The sequence below is a fragment of the Dipodomys merriami genome, unplaced genomic scaffold (genome assembly GCF_024711535.1).
Source record: "Dipodomys merriami isolate MVZ:Mamm:240054 unplaced genomic scaffold, mDipMer1.0.p SCAF_594, whole genome shotgun sequence".
Lineage (NCBI taxonomy): Eukaryota > Metazoa > Chordata > Mammalia > Rodentia > Heteromyidae > Dipodomys > Dipodomys merriami.
This window is the reverse complement of record NW_027206173.1, coordinates 206,687-214,191: the sequence shown is the minus strand read 5'-3', so window position 1 is coordinate 214,191 and position 7,505 is coordinate 206,687. Positions and strand designations below refer to the sequence as shown.

At 35.5% G+C, this 7,505-nt stretch overlaps 1 pseudogene; it reads right to left on the bottom strand.

The window, feature by feature from the left end:
- Positions 1–7,051: 7,051 nt before the first annotated feature.
- On the bottom strand, positions 7,052–7,150 carry LOC138813390 (U6 spliceosomal RNA; annotated as a pseudogene).
- Positions 7,151–7,505: the final 355 nt, after the last annotated feature.

Genomic DNA, 7,505 nt, shown 5'->3' with positions numbered 1-7,505 from the left:
CACAAGATTTACAGGCTTTAACAATATCTCTTGCCACATGCCTGGACAAATTATATCTTTTCCTAAGGGTATTAGCAGGTACATGATACAATCTATGAAAGTCTTTTGCCAATTCTACAGGATCAGCAGCAACCAGAGCCATAGCCCGAGTTGCCTGGCCCACCAAATCATTACACTTTGCCATCGGGCCCGGCAACATAGAGTGGGCACGAATATGTCCAATATAAAAAGGATGTTTTCTGTTTAAGATAAGGGATTGAATCTGTAACAAAACATTAGAAATTGTACTGGCCTGCTTAACTGAAGCAGCAACTTCAAGAGAAGCAACAGCATTTACAACATATAATGAATCAGAAAATAAATTAAAAGGTTGATCAAATCTTTTAAAAACTTCAAGCACAATTAAACATTCAACAGCCTGTGGGGCATTCGGCTGAAAATTAAAGACTACCGGCTGTTTGTGTCCTTGAACAAAAAAGGCACCTTGTCCAGATTTTGATCCATCCGTAAAGATGGTTAGAGCATCAACCAAGGGCTCCTTTGAAGTGACAACAGGAAAATACACTAAATTTTTGTTAACTATGGCAAGCAGAGGATGCTTAGGATAATGATTATCAATTACATTTGGAAATGAGCAAACAAGAATTGCCCACATATCCACTGTAGCTGCTAAAATTTCAACTTGCTCACGGGTGTATGGAATAATTAATTTATCTGGAATTTTTGCAAAGTGCATCAAACAATACTTTATACCCAAAATTGCCTCTTTTTTTAAATTTTTTTTATTTTTATTTTTTTAATTTTATTTTTTTTCTCAGATCAAAATTGCCTGCTTAGCCACTAATTCAGGAAAATATTGAACAGTTTTTGCTCCCACAGAATCATAGCATTAATAGTTAGCCTTTGAAGCAAGGCAGTGGTATAATTGGCCGTCACTCCATAAGTCCTGACTGCCTCAACTAAATCTTTTAACTGGGAGTAGGAAACCGGCTCAAGAATTCTCTCATTAGTAATTGGATTTTCAAAGACTGGAAAAGCGGCCGCTAACGGCGACCAGGTTTTTTCTTTTATAAAGTGACTCTTCCCTGCCAGCGGGCACGGCGGGGGGGCCGACGGGTGAGGGGCAGCTCCATTTCCTCTTCCTGGCTGCTGCGGTACTCCCACCCCTAGGGGGCGCCACCCTCCATATCTGTCTGCCTCGTGCTCCGCCGCAGCCTCTTCTAACTCTTCACTATCAGCTGGATCGAGCTGCTCTCCCTCCTCCTCTAACATTTCTTCCTCTGAGTCACTCACAAGATTACTATATTCGTGGTCCTGCCCTTCCACATGTAGGGCTGAGAACCGGTTTGCTTTTAAAGAAGGGCACGGGGGTCTCCTTGAGACCCCCTCCTCTCTGAAACCCTTCTCCTTTTGTGAGGGATGCAGCCCCTCTTGCTTTAATTCTTTAGGATCCTTTTATCTTTTTTCCCTTTTTCTTTTAGGCCTATTTTCCTCCCCCTTACTGTATGCTGACTCTGATAGACTATCCTGATGCTGCGTTAGTACTTTGCGTCCTTCCTGGATTAAATCAAACCCTCCCTCCTCGAGGCAAGTGCGCACCATCAAAAAGACAAGCCACAAAGGAAGAAGCAATGCAAGCAACCAATAAATATCTAAATCTACAGTGAACAGCATACCGGGGGATATTTACCGACGTCCCGTCTCCACGTGTTGAGTTCTGGCTCCGGTTAGGCCTCTCGCATGGGTCCCGTCCCAGGTTCGTTCCCGGGTTTCAGCACCAGTTGTAGCGACCGTCTACTCGACCAGCGAGGAAAAACGACCACCACACCAGGAGTCTTCTCAGATCACGCTTTATTGGAGAGCCTTTTAGTTGTAGGAGAGCTTGGGCTCGAGAGAGCGTGCACCCGAAACACAGCCGCTTATATAGGAGAATCGGAACGCGGGTCTTTCTATTGTTGGTCGCCTGCCTTTCACCGTCACCAGGTGTCATGGGATTGGCTGGGGACTCTACCTGGCTCGTGCACGCGCACAGCCCAGGCGTCCCGCCAAGCACCGTCTGGGGTGGTTACCTCAAAGCTGCAAGGGAGTGGGCGGATTCTCGCCTCGGCTCCCTACAGAATGACAGAAAAGTGACCAATGCAATGAATATCAATACATCACACTGTGTATTCTAAATAGACACAATATAAAAATCAGAGTAAAATGTTAGAATTCATTTCATGATAAAATAACAGGTAGAAAGTATCAAATGCTGATTGTTTTTCCAAGTACTTTACCATTGGTATCTAATTTAATCCTCACAATATTCCCATAAAGTGGATCTGCTTCTATTCTTAATTCTCAGATGATGATACTGAAGTCTTCAGAGTTGTAATTATTAGTACAACATGTACACATGGTAAGAGTTAGCCTGTGGCCCATCTCCCGCTGTATCAAATAACCTCATTTTATTTTATGACTAAAATGCCAGAACTTAGTCTACTAATTCTAGGAAAATTTCCCAAAATTAGTGTGTACACTCTAATAATATTTCAATTTATCTTTGTTAGAAAATAGGTAGCTTTAATATGAAAGCTCCAAGTTGATAATCAATTTACACTTCCCTGTTGAAAGGAACTGCTAAAGTATAACATTCATGATTTCTAAATCTGCTTGAGGACCCCATCTCTGTTTAACACAGTCTTACTGATAGAATGACTTGCCCAATTCTCGATGGAAACAGACTGCAGGTATGATGGACCAATCATTTCCACATTGTAGCTCACCTAAGTTGTTTACCAAGAGAAGTATTTGATTGCTTTTGATGTGCAACATTTTGAGAGAAATGTACTACTTTAAAATGTTATTAAAGCAAGACTGATATAAAAATCACTTTTGACCCCATATAAATATTTTACCTTTCATATACCCAAAAACGCACTCTCTCCTATCATTAATGCTAGGAACGAGAAGTTAAAAATCATAGATACCAAGACCTGAGCATGAATTAAAGCGTCTCCAACTTGTGAATACAATTGGTTTAAAAAGTCATCAATACTAAATTTTAAAAAATTTCTTATGATACTGAAGATTGAATTATAAACTATTAACACTTGAAAATAACTCATTTTCTTGGCAGTAGTACACAAAACACAAGATTAATCTTAATCATTTTAAAAGTCTTTATTTATACCAAAAATTCACTCATTTAAATACAAAGATTCTAAAAAGAACTGAAGTACAGACACACAAAGAAAATAATTTAACTGCATCATCTACATTCAGAGAACTGTGTTAATAGACAACAAAGTTATACTAATAATTAATTAGATTACCAAATTCACTTACATTCTTTTATTCTATTTCATTTAGTTTCATAAAAACTAGATTTTCATAAAATGATGCATAAAAGCCTATATACCCACTTACATTTTCAGATCTTAACAATATTTATTTCAGAAATGTCTTTAGCTTTGTAGTCAATGAACTGAAATAATTCTAAAATATTTAAAGGCTTTTCAGAAATTGCAAGACTCACTCTGGAATGTTATTTATATTGGAAAAGATATTCGAAAAGCCTTATTTGTTAAGTTGCGATAATTACTCCCACAAAAGATCCATTAGTGAAGATCCCTTTGCATGTACAAAACAACTTCAAATACATCCATTATCTGGAGATGACACATGCTTTTTGTTTGTTTGTTTTTGAAAGGAATATCTAACAAGCTTATGAACAATACCAATTTTCAGTCAATATCATGGGATATTCAAACGTAAAAATTTGGAGTTGATTATCTCTTAGTGAAAATAGATATCATCTTATAAAGAAAGTTATTTTCAACAGAAAGCCAGAGTTTATCCACCTTGTGTTTCACGGGAATAACCAGAGAGTGATACCTGTTTGGTTAAGTAGGTCAAACTCACTCCATGAGCATATTTTAAAATTATAACCAATTTAAGAAGTCAAATACATATTTTGAACTAACAGTTATCTTACAGCAATAACTTACTATCTAATTATGTCTGTATCTTCTTTCCTAGCATATAATAAGAGCTAAAGCTGTCTCTTTTAACGAACTTAATGTAAATGATTTGATTCTGATGATGTTATTATTTGAAAAATAAAGTGTACAGAAGGGGGGTCGAACTGAAATAACATGACAGAACAATGATAAATAAAAACATTGCAAAAGAGTTAACTCTTTTCAGTCCCACCTTGTCCACATTGGCAAGCAACATTGCAACAGCACATGCACACATACACACATACACACATGTGCACACATGTACACACACATATACATACATGCTAAATTCAGGGTTTATTGTACAAAAAAGTTCAAATAAAATATTAGTGATTAGTACAAATGATAATTTGCCTCACTAAAAAATAATACACAATCCAGTCACCATGGGTTTTACGTTTTACTTGTCTATCCACATGTGACCACTTAATTTATTTTTAATTAATTAACTAATTCATTCATTCATTTGTTTGGTGCTAATAATAGGGCTTGAACTCAGGGCCCGGCTCTGTCCCAGAAATTGGTATTTTTTTGTTTCAATTTTCTCAAGGCTAGCATTTTACTGCTTGTACCACAGCTCCATTTCTAGCTTTTGTTGGTTTCTTTCAAATCAGAATCAAATGGCCTTTTTTTTTGGTTTCGTCTGGTTTCAAACCACAATCCCCAGACTTCATCTTTCTGATTAGCTAGGATTAATGACATGAGCTATTAGTGTGGCTTATACTTTTTCCTCTGTACTTATCTAATCCACATACTTAGATAGTTATCTAAAACTGAGTATAGAAGCAATTTGTACAGTGATGAAATTGTCCTGTCAAAATTTCTTCTTAAGACCATACACAAAAAATGCCATGATTTAATATAAGAGAACTCATTATTGGACATACGAGCTTGAAGAGCTTTCTAATAGATTCATTATTTATTGTTACCCAACATTAGAAAAAATGTATAATGCAGTAAAATAGATGTCCTTTGCATGGCTATTAAAGAAACTTGTTTTCATCTATAAAAGTAGGCCTGTCTATTGTTTTCATGTGGTTTCTAGGATTGATGGTGCTTAATAAGAAGTCAAAATGTATTAGTAGTCCTTTGCTATCAATTAAATCTCACTTTTTCTTCTTGGAGAATATAATTTTCAAAGCAATAGTTGAGAATCTGCAAGGAATAGTTCAGAATCATGCTTCCAGTGCAAGTTGTTCACCACTAAGTAATCCTCGATACCATTTTCCCCAAAGATTTGTCACAGATATAATTGGCTTGCCTTCTCTTGCTGCATGGACCTATTCCTTCATTCTACAGGAAAAGTGTGATTCAACTGATTTCATTCAGAACTGTTCCTACAATTATCAAGGATTTAGATTCTTGTCTGCAATTTGGTCAAAGCTACTTCTCTTTATGTAGACTGCTATAAATGTATTTACTAATTTCAAGTAAATACATAAATTCTATTTCCATCTTTTTCAAAACATAAAATTCTGCGTGCTCTATAAATTGATCAGAGACATGCATTTTTTCTCATTCCTAGAATAAGCTGCACATGAAGAAACCACTGGTCCATATTTTCAGTCTGTATCTTTGAATATGGAGGAACATCTTTCCTCTGCTCTCCATCAATTCCCTACTCTACAGTTAGAATAATTTCGAATAGTAAAAATGGAAAAAGAGAAAATAAATCATAGTGAAAAAACAGATGCAGAAAATTCACTGGATTTTGCTGAACATTTCAACTAACATGAACTATTAGGGAAATACATGAACACATCATTCCCACTGGCACTCAAAGTCTCTGGTTAGGCAATTGTCATGAAAATGAGGAACATGATGAACAAGTGAGGAATGGTATCAATTGCAAGAAAAAAATGGAGAAGGATCCAAGCAAATTTCTTCTTTGGGCTGCTGAAAATAATCTGCTTACTACAGTGCAGGGACTACTTTCCAAAAAGGCCACTCATGTGAATACTAGGTATGAAGATGAGTATAACCATCTTCATCAGGAAGCCTACAGGGGATACTTAGACATTTTCCATGAGTTGGTGGCTCAATTGGCAGATATTCTTGCAATAACTGTAGATGGCTGGACACCCCTGCACAGTGCTTTTACGTGGAATAATACCAGAGTGGCTGTTTTCTTACTTCATCATTATCCAGATATCAATTCCCAAACTAAAGGCCTCTTGACCCCCTTTCATCTTGCTGCTGGGAGTAGAGACAGCAAAAACACGTTGGATCTCCATCTGTTGAACCATTATGTCAAATCAGGTCTGAAGAATAAGTTGGAAGAAACTGCATTTGATATTGCCAAAAGGATCAGTATATATCACTACCTCTTTGAAGTTTTGGAAGGCAGTAAAATTGCTCTTCTAAGTCACCATGGTTCGGTTAAGTTTCTTAAATTTCATAAATTGCATTCCATTCTTTGTGTCCATGCAAAATATTTTCACAATCCAAATAACAACAATATCTTACTGTAACAATTTATGGATTCCATATGAATTGCCTTACTTTGATGTCAAAATGTATTCAAAAGAGATTTGTATACATCTATAATGGTTTCTGGAGAGTTTGTGCTTTTTTTAATAAGAAATAATTTTAACTTATCTGTTGAAATGAGTAGTATAGAAACTGAACATATTTCTGGTGTTTGTCTGAAAAAGTATATTTTTAAAATATTCTATCTTCTATGTTTGTATAATGTCCATAATCTATTTTATTCTCTCATAGATATAATACTTGGAATTCTACATTGTTTTATAACATATAGGCTCATTAATAAATGTGTCTTTTCAGATTGCATTCGATATAGAAACAGTGTAAGATTCCTTTTTTCCTAGGTCCTTATATTATATTTCTTTGGGATAAAATGGTAATGTTGTCTAATTTCAAAAGTTTTTTAAATATTATGCTATGTAAAGACTTCAATAATTTGAAGATTTAGCACACTGATGTGAAAATAACTTTTAATTATATGAATTACATGTATTATTACACTTGTAATTTTGTAATCAACTTTTTAATAACTGTTTTTCATTTCTTGCATCTGAAGAATGAAAAATATGGAATACTTCACAAATTTTCATATCATCCTGTGCAATTGCCATGTTAATCTCTGTATTGTTGCAATTTGGGTACACGTGCTGCTGAAGCATGTAGTGTCTTCTAAATTGAAGTATGCAATTTAATGATGCAATCTTTATACAGGCTTATATCCTTGGGTGCCTATTTGTAACAAGGAAACCTTAATGTTCCTAATGGTACTGATCTTATTTCCCTAAAATTCTGTGCATAATGGAAAAAATTATATTGTTCAGACGATTGCTCACATTTTCAATTTTTTTGTCAATGACTATTTTAAGTCTTTTTCATTTTGAGGCATTTATAGCTAGGTCCAAAGGGAATGGCTTTTTGAAGTACTTATTTATCCAACTGAGTTAGCTTTGTAGAACTAATGGATTCAAAATAAGCCTTGCTTACAAGCTACTTCTAAACTTCTGCAGTTGAAAT